Source organism: Nesoenas mayeri, assembly GCF_963082525.1.
Source record: "Nesoenas mayeri genome assembly, chromosome: Z".
Lineage (NCBI taxonomy): Eukaryota > Metazoa > Chordata > Aves > Columbiformes > Columbidae > Nesoenas > Nesoenas mayeri.
The window spans coordinates 54,147,717-54,163,452 of record NC_137542.1 but is presented as its reverse complement, the minus strand read 5'-3'; positions in this window follow the sequence as shown (position 1 = coordinate 54,163,452).

Below are 15,736 nucleotides of genomic sequence, written 5' to 3'. Positions count from 1 at the left end.
TGTGTGTGCAGTAAGATACAGTGCTGTAAAGTTAAAGTAGCCCACAGGTAATTTTACGTAACACCTACACCCATGTTGAATGAACAATGTCCTCCTTTACTAGGTTTGCTGTACTCCATTATCAATACAAGCTGAAATAGCAGCTCATGTCATTGTTTCTAAAATGTAAGTTAGGAGACAGCTTGCTTTCATTTCTCTGCACACACTTTTGTTACTTACTACTAATGCCAGAAAACAGCCAAGCAATGTAAAACTCTTACAAAGGTCTGGAAGTCTAAAAGGTTACAGGAAGAAACTCAGAATATTCATTAGTGCATATGCCTGCACTGTCAATAACTGAGCCTTGGTCAAAGTGAAAATCACCGCAACTGCTTTCAAACATACCATCTTATTTCCCCATTATGACATCTGAGGGTGCTATGGACACTTGTGGTTCCTTCTGCCCAGCCTGACTTAACGAACATGGATCAGGAAGTTTCCCCAAGTTAACTGATTTAACGTAAATGTTTTTATTTATTTCTCCAAAGCAGGCTGTGTCAAACTGTACCACATTTTCTAATATCTCTATGCATTTGGATGGAAAGAGGCCAGTCCATTCTTTTACATACATTCTACTTTTCTGAATTGCTGGTTTTATCTTCTAGGATTTCTTTCTTCAAAGCATATTTCTGATTCTTTCTTACAATTTGTTTCCTTCATTTCTGTGTCATAAAACTTAATTGTCACAGAGATTTGCATGGACATTTGCTGAGCAGAACCACTGCATCTGAACCTAGTCCTGACCGTGCAACTGCACGGAACAGTTGAGCTACTGGCAAAGTGAGGTTAGCTCATCAAGAGAATCACATCACCATAAAACCAAAGTATTCTGAAGTTTCAAAGAGTACCTGCATGTACCTCATTATGTCTGATGGTCTTAGTGGGAGCTGAGGATAACAGTGTAGGCATCCATCTATCAAGTAATCTAAAGGCTAATATATTTTTAAATGTTGGAGATTATCACATCTTTATCCACAGAAAGAAGTAGAACTACAGGGATTAAACAACGTTCGTTAAAGAATATGGGAAGGCTATTGGTATTTTATTTGCTCTACAGATATCATTTTTTCCCAATCCATTGTATGTGTTTAAGCTGTCAACTTTTTTTTAAACAGTATTGTTCTACATATTTTTCTTTATAGCCATCAGAAATATGGATGCATTTAGAAGACTGTGACCATCAGCAGCAAAGGATATAAATCTTCTTATTCTCTTCAGGAGGAACTCCAAACTTTGACTCTCTCTGCTATTATCCTCTCACTTTTCTACATACAGCCTTTTAAATTTCTATGACAGATTTAGGAGAACAGAGAAGTGCTTGGTGTTGCAAACATATGACTTCACTCTCTCATTCCATGGCAGTATGTTTTTCTCCAAGCCTTGTGGCTGCACATCCTACATCTGCTTAGAATGTGGCTATTTACTGGTAACAGTTAGCTTTAGCCTTTGATGTTTTTGCCTAGACTGGTACTTCTGCACAAGAAATTCCAAAGGGCTACAGCTAAAAGGACTCCATTTTCTTTGTAAAGTCTGCCTGCCTATCTTACTATCCTGTTCTAGGGGGAAAACAGATGCTGACAAACAAAACTACCAAAACAGAGACAATGTACAGTTGCTGCTGTGCAGTTTATTTTAATTATTTAATTTCATTCGCACTCTTGTGGCAAATAAGCAATCAGAAAGGATAAAGTGTTACTAAACGCAGTAGAGACAACATTAATATGTGCTAAGTGTCATATTACATCTGTTTGTGTTCACAGTAGAATGCAACCTAATGATATATCCTTAGGTCTTCTTCAAAATGTTAATTGATAGGTGAAACCAGTATATATTTCAATTTCCAAGCCAAGCACAGAGATTTGTCTTCATATGAATACTGACACCATTCTAAATATGTTTTGATGCCTTGTGCTTTATAGAAAGTTGACACTGTCTCAGCAGCTGAGACTTACCCTGCTTAACTCCAGATTCCATTTAGGCTGTCATTTTCTACACGAAAATAATCCTTCCCCCCATTCCCCAATCATTAACAAAGGGGATAGTTCCAAACTTAGATGTCCAAATTAGAAGGGATGGATCTAGGACAGATGCATTATCTGCATTTAGAAATTAATTATCTGGACATCACATTATCTTTGGCAATTTCTACCTAGAAGGTTATAGATAAGATCTGAGTAAAGACAGTTTGGTACTCAAGCAAATGAGCAACTTGGGTTTAAAACAAGATCTGTGGGTATGGACAAATAAAAAGAAATGAGAGTTTGATTTTGTGTCTCTAAGATACCAGGCATAAGTTCACTCTCCACTTTATGGTTAAATTTGTTGGAATTATTTGTAAACACAATATTGTCAATTCACACTACTCATAACTACTCTTCTTGTTATTGCATATATATCAAAGAGGCCATTCCATTTCCTGTATACATCTTACTGCTCAACCAAAAAACATTGAGTGAGCTTAAGAGTATAAAAATCAGAATGTAAAATAAGGCAACTGTGATAAAAGCATTAGGCTCAGTAGACTTTCACTAGAAAAACAGATTTTACTGTCAAGTTTCCTCTAAACTTTTCAAAAACATACTGCAGAGAAAAAAATGAATTTAACTAGGATAAACAAATTCTTTCCTTCAAGGCACTGTTACATAACTTTTAATGTCAAATTGAAAATAATTCACAAAGTCAGTTGATAGAAATATTACCCTAACAAATGAGAACAAAAACCTTTATTTGGTTAAGTTACAGGCTGAATAGAAAAACAAATCACATGAAGTTTCTGTATGGAAGAACAATTTTTATTTTGCCTAAGATGGAACCAACATTACAAATCTGAAGTCTTACAAAATTCAACTAGAAAAATGAACTCTGTTAAAGAGTAAACTTAGACAATTAAAAGAATTACAGTAACAAGTTGTAAATTTTAGAACTTGGTTTACATTTCCATAAAGAATTTCCATGCTTTGTATACACATTTTCTAGCATAAAGTGACAGGACTGCAAAGCTACTTAAAACCAACTGACAACAGATTTCCAGTGTCATAACTTCTGATTCTCTTATGAAACGTAAGTTTTCACCTGTACAAGTGCTCAGCAATGGTAGATTGTTTTCAGTCACTGTACAGAAATTCTTATGCAAACACTCTGCATGGCACAACTAAGAAAACAGTTTCTGCTACACATTTGCATCTTATCTTCCCTGTAGACATCTAATAGCAAGTCATCTCAGCTCCTGCAGTCTGTTCCTCAGGACCCCTATGGAATACCTGCAGGACCTTCCCTTGTCCCTACAACCATTCCAAACTGCCTTCTTCCCTCACTCCTTGCCCCTTCCTGGTTTTGGGGGACTACCCAGCTAGAAGTGCAATATGACATGACTAGTTGAGGTCAGCCTGCCTGTGCTGGATGGCTCAATACTTAGAGCACCACTGATCTAAAGAAGTCCCTCTCCACTAAAGACACCAGTCTCTTTCTAATTTTAATTGTTCAGCAGCCAGTGTTAAAAAGCTTTGGAGGGTAAATTTCAAGACAGAATATAAACCTAATTTTCTTTGGTTGAAAAAACAGTGCCACATGAATTCTGGTTTCAGTATCAACATCAGTACCCACAGGTTTTTCCTTTCTTCCTCAGGACTGTGTGTCCAATGACCTATAGCTAATTATTTAATTATGCTGGCCCACTATTAGGTAATTCTTAGGTCTCCTTCCTAAGGAAATATTCATTCAGTTATATCTGAGCTCAGAGTTTGGAAACTGTTCTAGTAATTGTCAAGTTTCAGTCAGGAATCTTGTCTCACAGCTGCTTGTGTCTACTTCGGACCTATGAAAAGCAGGAATTTGCAGTGACCAGTTTGAAGCATTAGGAAACAGCCCTTCAGGGTTATTTTGCAGACTTTAATATTTTTGTCTAAAAAATGGGTAAGGTTTTGTTGGCATAGAAACTAGTAACATATCACCTCTTGCAAGAAAAAAAGGATTTTATCTTGGAAAAGATTTGCCAAACAAGTATAATGGTTAGACAGCTTACCCATAACTCAATTATTACTGATTAATGTTTGTTATTAAAACTAATTTTGTGGACCCTTACACTTATCTCTAACTGCTGTTTGACAGAAACACCTTCAAGATTGTTTTGGTATCTCTTGGCTGAATAAGGTAAAAAAGTCATTGTCTAAAGTCTTGGTTTAAGGCTGCTGCATTTTTGTTCTATTGAAGGCTATGTTTGCATAATAAAACAGATACACAAAGCAACTGGAGTAGATATATTTTGAATATATACAATATGTATTTCTCAAAAATACACATTTCTAGGTTTCCAGAGCTTCCTATGTGGTAGGGGTTGTTTATGCCTTTGAAGCTATGACCATTAATGATGCCATGTTTATAATTTAATGTTATTTGTTACTACCCTCTGTAGGGGAACGCAAGAAGGCTTGAACATAGGCAGCATGAAGAATAAAACCACTTACCAAGATGAAAAACCTACCTGCCAACCTAGAATTAAACACCAAACCCCTTGCAGACACAACAAGCAGAACAACCTATAGGCAGGTCAAAACTACAAGGAGAGCAGCCAGTTTAACCAAACTATAATTCTCCTGATATAACAAACATATCATACATCTAAAATCTATGCTTAATCCATGTTCTCCAGCTCCAGCCTGCCTTCAGTACAGTCATTGTTTGCAAACACATCTATTCATGTAACTTGCCTATGTTGGCCAAGACATTATACCACAATTTCAGGATGAGGTAAGAATGCTCAGTGAAGGTAGAAATAAGTTATTTCTGATTAAAAGGTGTTTTTTTTTTCTTTCCAGACAGTACCTAGCTTCCTTTTTGTTGCAAAAGATAGAATCTGAATAAAGCAGAATTAATAACTCTTAGATCTATAAGTAAGCTTACTATTTTTACTACTGAATTTCCTAACAAAACCAAACCCACAAACTATTTACTACCAAAAAAAAGTCTCAAACAATTAATATAGAGAAGTAAATCTTTTTAAACTGCAAACATTTACTTACTATAGCAAAAATGCTGTTATAACAATGATAAATTTGTACAAAAACCTGTAAATGCATTCTCATTTTTGTATAGCATAGAAACTCTAAGGCAAAATACAACAAACACAGGGAAATCATCAGTGTTCAGCCCTGACAGTCAATCACTTACTGGTTACATACTTCCCACTGGATTTTATTTGGGCTTTAACTTCTGGTTGTTAAAGCTATGAAAACCAAAAAAGCATAGATCAGACCGGATATTAAGGAGTTCCAGGAAAAGTACAGTATGCTGCAAGAAGTTAAAGTACCAACTTGACAGGACAAGAACTATATAGGTATATTTGTGAAACTACTGTCTTCTGTGTAACTGAAAACCACAATACTCATTTTGCAGCCCTCAGATCCTGCACTAGTTTGTGCAAGCATAAGGAACTCTTTCAGTTATATTCTGATATAGTGCTGTATCACCTTTGCTTCTTTCATGTACTCCAAAATATCGATGAAGTATCTGATCGGCACAGTATTAGCATGCAATTTAGCCTATTTAGAATTACAGTATAGCAGCACTGACATACGGCAGGACATCTTCAGAAAATTAATATCTTAAGTATTCGGAATGTACCTGTATTTCTTTCTCATTTAAATGAAGCTAAGAAAAGTTAAAAAGACATTTTACTGTCCAAAGTAAATTGCAAAACTGTCAATGTTTCATTTAAATAAGGATAAAGGTTTCCCTTTGAGTATTTCTTTGGTAAAAAATGGCTGTAGTACATTTCCTTCATCTGCTAGTAAAATGAATTTTCTTTGGTGGAAATACTTTTTTGATCTTACAAGTCCAGTTTTGTAACATCTCGATAATATGCCCATTCTGTATTACCTGTTCATTCAGTGAATGCAAGGTTGGTTTCAATTTAGGACATAAAAATCAAACAGATCAGTCATAAAACAACAGGAAAACCGATCACATAAAAACTGCTTTTTAGTAATAAAATGGCAAATAATGTTACAGACAGCAAAGGTCTAAATGCAGTATATCAGAATACATTATCATCTGCGTAAAATAAGCAGTTTCACAGTTAACTTAAAAGTATGTTATGAGAAATAAGAGTAGAGGAGTTTACTTAGAAGCATAGTAGATGTTTAAAATGCATAGCCGCATACATCTTCTGTAGCTTTGTGATTATTTCCACGTCTGTAGGGTTTAAATCTCCTGGATTAAAAAAAACAAAAACATCTCCTTATAACATGAATTATATTATTTTGCTTAATATCTTCTCATATTTATTTGTAAATAAATTTCATTCCAGTTCATATTTTACAACTATTTTGGATGATCCAACATACAAATCTGAATACTTACTGATTCACTGAGTGTCACACACCAAAAGGACCTTACAAGAATGAGACCTCAGATCCAACACAGGATAAATCCTTGGAAACCTCTGTCACAGCAATCAACAAGTACAATACCATGCAGGAAACAGAGGAGATAATATACTCTTGGAAAGTATTTGTTCTTGGTCGTTTTCCAATTTGTTACTCTTTATATAAACTTTACCTGACACTTTCTGTTCTTTAAAATGAAAGGTACGGAAACAATCTTCCTTTGGGCTTATGAGGAAAAGCAGTAGCAGCAGTGACATGAATGTCAAGTCACTCACACCTCTGATCTTGAGATGAGAGACTGAGGTGCCAGATGCAGAGGGAATAATAAGGGGAAATAGCTAGAGTGTGTAGAATTGGTCCTCAACTGATAGACCATCCTCTGAAAAGCCTTCCCAGCTGGCATAAGCAGAAGCAGTCTTTAAACTGTAAAAGGGCAGAGAATCAAGGAAGTTCATTATACAGCTTCCACCGGGATACATACTCTCTGCTTTCTTCTACCACTAATCCATTCAGTCACCATCTATTAAGCTTTCTTTTCCTTCCTAAACTCACATAATCCCTTGCTTCTTATCTTTGGTACTGTCACATTCCCCACTTGTACTACACTTGCATCCTTCCTCTATAAACTCACTCAAGATATAGTCTGAAAGAGCAGGATTTTGGACACATGAGCAATTCTTACGTGTCTCAGCACCTACCCTGGCATTCACAGAAATGTTTCATGATGAGGAACCAAGCAGTTAAGCATGTTAATCTGGGTCCTCTTTTAAGGACTACGTGGGTACAGAGAACTATTAAACCACAAAGATGATGACAGCATTGAATTAAAAGGTTTTGGACTCCCTGACATTATATCATAAATGACTATATCAGAAAAAAAAAAACAGATTAGGATGGCACAATGGATTTTTGTCCTTGTATTAGGTTGTTCAAGAGAAAGTTAAACTCTGGTTTGTTACATCTCTTACCCTTTTTAGGAAAGAGATTCAGTTCTTCTCTGCCTAGCACTACTGTCTTCTGAACCATTGTTTTCTTCTGATTTGCTGAAAAAAAAAAGAAAAAAAGAAAAAAAAAAGGTTATATTCCAAAACTCAACTATTCCAGTTCAGGATGACCACAGTCATTCCAGTGTCACAATCTAATCACAGAGTACATCTAAAATGTATTTGATGTTCTCTTTTAGTATGTGAAGTTATAAGGAAAAAGATTAAACAAAATTTAAGCAACCAAGATACTTACTGACTCTTGAAGTCTTTCAGCCAAGTAATAAATGCTCAACTCAATTCCCCTCAAAAATCCCACAAAGTTCTGAGCAGAAGCTATAACAGTGATAAAATTCCCAGAAACTATCATTATACTATTGTTTCATTGGGTGGATTGAGTTTGTATATGAAGGTTCAAATAATATACAACCAATATACAGCTTAACATTCTCAGAACTGAAACAGCCATATGGTTGCTCTTCCTGGAGTACATACAACTAGCTATGTGGTGTTGGTCACAATCAAGACTTGAATTAACAGATCTCTTGCTAAAAAATTCTATTTCTGAATCACTAGTCTCCCACCTAATACATTGTTGGATGTGACATTTTAATTATAGCCTTAACCAAGTTCAGCCGTGTATTACTCATTACTTCACATAAACCCAAAGAGTTCCTTTGGAGACATTCTCACCAGTACACAAATCTATTTTCTAAATAGCCAGTAGTTGAAATAAATTTCAGTTTTTAAAATTAGGCAGAAGTACATGGTTTACTAGATCTTCCTGATATGCATTTATCTAACATAGAACTCCAAAGTACAAATCTAGCAGCTGATCAAACCACATCTCACATCTCATCAAGCATGAAAACACTATTTTAATGCACCATACTGTGCTACAGTCCTACTCTAATACAGTTTCAGCATGTTTATAAAAAGCAGGGCTGTGCAACAAGGGCAATTATTGAATTTTCAACTCAAGACATATCTCCAAACACTTACTATAATAGCATACTATATGCCCAAGACATATGCCCACTTTATAGTATAATCTAATTACAGTTTTCAAGCTGTTTAGCTAAGGAGAAAAGCACCAAAATAAATTTTCAGCTAGCACTGGAAAAAGAATGGGAAAATGAATACAGCACAGGGAAACAAAGACAGTCACTGTGGCAAGGAATTCAAAAGGAACAACAGAACTACTCAGGGTAAAAAACACCAAGGCAGATAGGAGGAGAGAATGGACTAAGTGGAAAGAAAACTGGAGTAGACCAGACACATCTAAAGAGAAGGGGAACTGCTAGGCTGCATCTTAAAAGAAAAGGAAAGTTACAGGCCAAATGAAGTGACTGGGCTTCAAAGGATGAGCAGAGGGAGAGAAATACAGCTTATTTCAACAAGTAAGCCTCTAGTAATGCATCATCCTACGGATAAGCCAGCATGGAAGCACCAATCCTCAAGCAGCAGAACAGTAACAGTTCCTTTGGCTTCTACTGGAGCTGCTCCCATGCCCAGGGAGCCCAAGCCACCAGAAGTGAGAGGCCCCCTCGGAAAGGTTGGAGTCACCAACAAAATGGCCAAAGCCAGCTCCCAGCCACTACAGGCTTACCTAGGACAGCCAGGGCTTTGACCACGTGCAATGGAGAAAAATACATGTTAATGTAGACAAAAAACACATGAGAAAAAATTTCAAAGCCTCTTTTGTAAAATTAACACCCAAAAGTGATTTTGCTCATCATTATAGCCCTTTAGATTGAGTTTATGATGATGACACATGGTACTTTCGCAAAAAAGTGAAATATCTTCCATACAACAAAATTAAGTGCCAAGAAGTGAACAGCATTCTGCACACTCCAGAATTCGGAAGTCTTAAGGAAAGGAGCAAACTGTACTTCACATTCATCTTTAACTGCTACCAGTTGGGTCAAAAACAAGGTGTAACTTTATACAACACACTTGTAAGAGACAGTGGTTCTTAGCATACGGTTTGAGTATGTGGGAGAGACAGTGGACCTTTACACACAGCACAAATGTGGAAGGCTGAGATACTGTGAAAATAATACGCTTAAGGATTTGTCTCCAAGCTTGCTTGCTAAAATAATGTGCTTAAGGTCTGCTTGCTTAATTGGGCCTGCTGTAAAGGTCTAGATACAGTGAGTTAAAATGCAAAATGGAAGATCACTGTGAATTGTTAAAACTCAGAATGTTTGAAGCTTGTGTAACCTCAAGTGAAGCTCCAGCGCTATCAGCCACCAACATCTGCGACCAGGCCTGCAGTGTGCTCAGGCAACACCCGCCACCAATTGCCATAAGGTGCCTAGGTTACGACTTGCAAGTGTAGCCATCCACCACTAGGACCAAAACCTGCCACCTGGGACCAGCGGACCTGAGACCCGAGCGCTGCCAGCACCTACTGGGACCTGGACTCTGGTACTAGTGCAACCCAAGACCTGCAATCTAATCTTTGCTTATCTCTTCCTTATCTTCTCACATACTTGCTTAACTTTCTTCCTAATCTCCCCCCATTTTTCTCTGTTGAACTAGCTTTAGGCATAAAAATAAAAATAACATTGTTTAGCAGAATCGAACCTCGTTTGTGTCTTAATCTCACTCTTGGGATCATTTTGAACCTTCTCCAGTCCCAAACTGGACCAGGTCTCCACAACAGTGTAATATGCAGAAGAGTATAAATATTATCTACAGTATAAAAAACCCTTTACTTACAGCTGCTCAATTTGGCCAAATTCTTTTTTGTGTTCTGCAAAACAGAAAAAGGATTATATAAGGTCTCAGTTCAACAAACACTAGAAAAATTGTTTAATTATATTTACTCCATATACAAGCAAAACAAAATTTTATTTTTTCATTGTTTCCTTAAATTTGTAATTCAAATCTTGTTCTTCTACTCAAAGGAATCACCTGCATATTTGTCAAAAAATTACTTTGATCAAGTTTTATTAATCTGGTTTTAATACATACCATGTAATATACTATATAGAGAAAAATTCACGTATGTATATGTAATACCTTACATGTACTATATATATAAAAATCTGTGTACATATGTGCCTATATGTGTCACTTCTGTTTCACCCTGCACATCTAGATCAGCTCACCTAAGTGTACCTTAGGTTCATTAACCAGTGTGTTCCAATATGTTTCTCCTTATTGCTCAGTTTCTTGACAGAAGTTTCTCCCATCAAGACTACTAACAGTTGCTTCCATTCCTAAGCATTCCCCCAAAGAGTATAGCTTCTAAATTCCTTTGTATTGTAAGGAAAAAATTTTGACTATATCAAACCCTTCATAAGAAAGTACTGCTTATTGAAAGCACTTCATACCTAACTTCTAGACTCATGGACAATAATTAAAAATCTGAAATAATGCAACATTTTACAAAGTACTTCATTAAAAAAAAAAGTAAAAATCACAATGAACTTCATATGTGAAGTGCTACAGGTCATACCTTTCTAACTTTGGCGGCAATTTCAATAAAAAGCTAGAACACATTGAAAAATACTTACTTGCTCCTTCTTTCTTTTTTGAATAAATCTCATAGAGCAAAATAATAGTTACTAAAGTAACAACTTCAGCAACAAACGCTACAAAGGGTTTGAGAGGCACAGCGTAGGTCAAGACTTTAAGCTGCAGTTTTCCTCTACTTTTCCCTAGTTTGAAAGCAGCTTCACATAAGTATAGACCACTGTCTTCCACAGTGAGTTTCAGTATCTTCAGACGGGTTACACTGGCAAATACTCTATCAATTACATACTTGTCTGCTAGCACTGAGTCATTAATGGCAATCTGCAAACAAAAAATATTACAAGTCTTATTAATGCAACAAGAAAGTCTTTACACAGAACTATCTGTTGCTAATATAGAGAGCTTTACAATAAGTTAAGAACAAGAAGCATCTGTGAAACATGTTTACTCCACCTCCAAGGGTAGGATTTATCTTAGCTGACCATCCTAGTTCATTTACATTCAATGGAGGAGAAAATACGCACTTGTAGTGAGCAAGTAGTCTCACCTGGCTTAGTCTATTTAAGATCAGATGAAAGGTATCCTTTACTATTGACTCTCCACTGACAAAGGCAGCCCTAGGTGTCACAATCTAACACCTACAGCACAAAGCATGCACTTTCAAGGAAACTGAGCTGGGAATGCCGCTTCACTGGGGAGTATATTAATAGTCTCCTAAGTCAATGCTACTCCGCAGGAGAGTGGAGGAGACAGATCTAGCTACCTCATCTTAGTGGACAGTGCTTCCTCCAGAAACAAAGAGGCTATGACTCCAAGGCTAAGTGGAATCCTGAAGGGTGGTATGTGAAGGAAGAAAACTGCTGAGCTAGATGTTTTTTTCTTCATAGCCATTAAGGCAGGAGCTGAAGCGAGAAGAGACTGCAGCTCCTTCAAAATTAAGTGGCACAGGAGTCTCCCCCACAGAACGACCTCCTTCAGGTCCAGTGCCCCAGAGAGGTTATATGGGCTGGGAAACAGAAGTACTTGTACCTGGAGGAAGAGGAAGAGAAGGGACCCTCAAGCCTCTAATACCTTACATGTCTTCAAGGAGTGTCTAGCTATGACAAGACTTTCATTATCAAGTAGTAAGATTTGAGCAATATAACCATCATTAATATAGTAAAGACAAGCCTCTCAAGACTTACCTGATTTGTTTTACTCTTGTCTAGGCTGTAAGAGTACAGCAAAAACTCCTTGGAAAAAGAACATCATACAAACCAGAACAAAAAAACCACCCCTGAATTATTATTTCTAAATATCACAGATTTTTGCCCTGTGCAGAGACTTACATTAAATTTAATTTAAGTGTAATCTGTAGAGCCTACAATGGAAAGTCATACTTGTTTCTACTTGGTTTTTTTTGCAACATGGTTTTGCTTGGCTAACAGATGGAAACCTTACCTGTTCACTTCCATTGGTCTTATACCAGGTCCAAGCAATAGGAATGTACTCAGAAACTTTGCAAATCATTATGGTCATATCTCCTTTATAACTGATTACAGGTTTTTCTTTTGCTTCAATTTTTGGTGCTAAGAACAAGTAGAAAAGCATTCATCAGGATAAATATATGTAGGTATGCATTTAGAGTGGTCCATTTATTTCCTTTTCCCTTAAACTTGGGTGATTCTATCATTCGTGGTCTAAATGAAAAGTCATTTCAGGGTGATTCCATATATAGAATTTGTGTAGAACACTACAAGAATTCTATTCTCAGTTGCTGTATGAATTTAAAAATTACCAATTAATACTGAAAACCAAGTGGAAAAAAAAAAAGAAAAAGAGACTGTAATTTCTCCCCTTGCCCATTTCCCCTTTCTCTTATTGACAGATGTAAGCTACATGCTTCAGTTCTAGTGCACTAGAAAACATAGTAATTTTTCTGCAATTTCACTCAATCTGCAGAAACTAATAGAAGTCTATTTCAGCCATAACGCTACCACATAATGGTATCTGGCAAGTTGCGTATGCAGAGAACTTTTTTTGTAATTAAGACAAAACTGCAGATTGAGAGCGCTTGGTAATAACAAATATTTTCTCAGCTGAAGTAATGACTTTTGGGTGCACGCCAATAAAAAGGACTTTTGGTCCAAACTTGCTAGGGACAGAACATGGCCACAGGAAACAAGACTTCAGAGGTACTTGTCCCAGCCATTATAACTGCAGATGCCCCACAGCCTTCCAAGAGCAAAAGCCCAAAAGAGGCTGTTGAATATATTGAGGCATCCCACAGACAGAGTTAGAGGTAAGCAAATAATATCACGGCAGAGTATGTATTTCCCCTTATCTCTTCATCAGGATGTTTACTAGCATGCTTTCCTCAGATCTATTAAGTTTTATTTCAAGTCTCATTGCTCTGTCTTGTAAGTACAGACCTAGTATGTCTTTTAAATTATATTGGTCATACTAGACCGAATAGGCCAAGAACTTGCTTTCAGCAGCTATCATTGGGTATAAACTAAGATTGTTCTTGTTCCCTCTCCTCCTTTACTGGCTGAGCACAAATTAATTGTCCCAAAAAGTTCACTTCTTGTGAGTATTACAACAAAAATTCCATCCCAGAAATACACAAACCTTGTTGCTAAGAAGAATACTGCTTACAACCTCAGAATTTGCTGCACCATATATCAATCCAGCCTCATAACTAGCACAGTCTTCTCACTTCATATATATTTGTTCTAAACATTAAACACTATCCTTTTAAGGAGCAGCACATAAAAGCTTAACTCCTAAATATCTGCAGGGTTATACCAAGTCAGGATGGGGGAAAGGGAAGGAAAAAGCAACACATTCAATAATACCTGCCTAGTGGAAAAGCTACTGCAGTTTCTTACAGCAGTGATTACTTTATCCACTGAGTCTATATCAACACATTACTCATCTTTCAGTTTGAGATTTGTTCTCTCTGCATTACTGACTGGAAGATTCAAGGACTTCTTTCTCCCATTTCCTTCGCTCTTGCATTAATCTTAAGAAGTATCAAGACGGTACTTTTTGTGGCATCAGAAGTGGCAGCATTCAACCACTGTGAAGTAATTCTCACATCTTGTAATAAATCAACCAGCCCTATGCACTGTTCCGGAAAAGATGACTTCCCTATTGAGTCATTCCTGCCCTTACTGAGTTATTGTATACTTTCAAAAGAATAAGGTCTCCCTTGTCTTTAATCTAAACAGACTTAGGTAGCCATTCAATTCAACTTTACCCATACATTGACAAGAAAAAATATCTAAGCATTTTTAGAGATTAAAAGGTTCAAATAAACTACAATTTTGTCTTTCTTCAATATTGCAAGCTAGTCTCCCTTGGCTGAAGGTTTGAAAGCAGATAGCAACATCACTGTTCAAGACCTGAACATACATGAGAGTCTCCTCAAACTGTATGACCAGATATCCTGCTGAACAAAGCCAGGTTGCAGCACTGAGAACTACAAAGCCCTGACAGTTAATTTAGCTAAGGTTAGGGTAGTTATTTGAAAAGTTAGAACTTTTAGGACCCTGTATTCAGGAAGAATCTTTATATATTACAGTCTGTGGAGTTTTCACAGATCAAATTCTTGCCTTCTTTGCAAAATTTAGGTGGTAGGAACAGAGAAGGAAATTTTTCTCATTAGAGATGACAGCTCTCAGGAGATTTTATTTATTTCATTTTCACATGTCTTGCATTCAACTGGATTTCACCAGCTACTGTTAAGGGCAACATTACTGGAGAACAGAATACAAAACAGAAGGGCACTCATACTGCCCAATGAAGCAAAACAACTTCTAACGTAAGAGCTGTTCTTATGCCATATAGAATTAAAGAGGCACTAAATCAATAAGTTGGCATTTCAGAAATACAACTGAATTCTTCCAAAAACCTGCCTCCATTCTGCCAATCACTGTTCCTCTTGTAAAACAAATCGCAAAGTCATTTGCTCTGCTTTTTGAAGAATTTATCTGAGACACCATCCTTTCCTCTCACCCTCCAGAAAGTTGTGAGTATTCATTCTTGCCATAGAAATGGACAGTGAGGGAGAAAACAGTTACTCCTTTGTGAAAAAAGTAGGTTTATATGCCTTTTGGTTATTAGCAGATTTTCTTAATAAGGCTTTTAGTTTTGCTTCAAATTTATTCTCCCCTCTCTGCTATAGAAATGCCTTTGACAGTGATTCTCACTTATTCTGACCATATTAGGAAATTGAGTTGCAATTTCTATAGTATCCAGAAACCATATTAATATAGGCTTTCAATGGTCAAGTAAAGCAAAATTTAAAATTACTTGCCTTGTATATGAAACGTAGCTCTCATTTCTTGCTGACCTTTCAGAATACAACTGTAACTTCCCAGCTTACTGACATCCGAGATGATCAATCTTCAAAAACAAGTTTCACCAATTTGCTTTTTTGCTTTTATTTTAAGTTGTCCTACAACTAACAGTGACTGCTAATTAACATTCTAAAGAAACCAGCAACAATTAGTAGTGGAGCAAAGAACGTGCACCACTGAAATGCTAGGATTAAGGTTTAGTGCAATGTAGAAACAGTATGACATTTAAAACAGAAGAGCACAAGCATATCTGGGAACATAAATATTTTCAACCTTGTTGCTCACAAAAGGCCAAACACCTTTAAGCAGTAGATCTATAGGTTGCCAAATTAAGCCTTTGTTTGCCAAGTGAGCTATATAAAATGTGCTCTATAGGACTTTAGAAGAGATTATTTAAATGGTTTGCTCTTCTTAAAGCCAGTCAGTCAACAGTTAGCATAGCTTCACCACAGACCAGTTTTAAAGAGCTGCAATGTAATCAAGTCCAGCATCTTCTCTGCTGGCA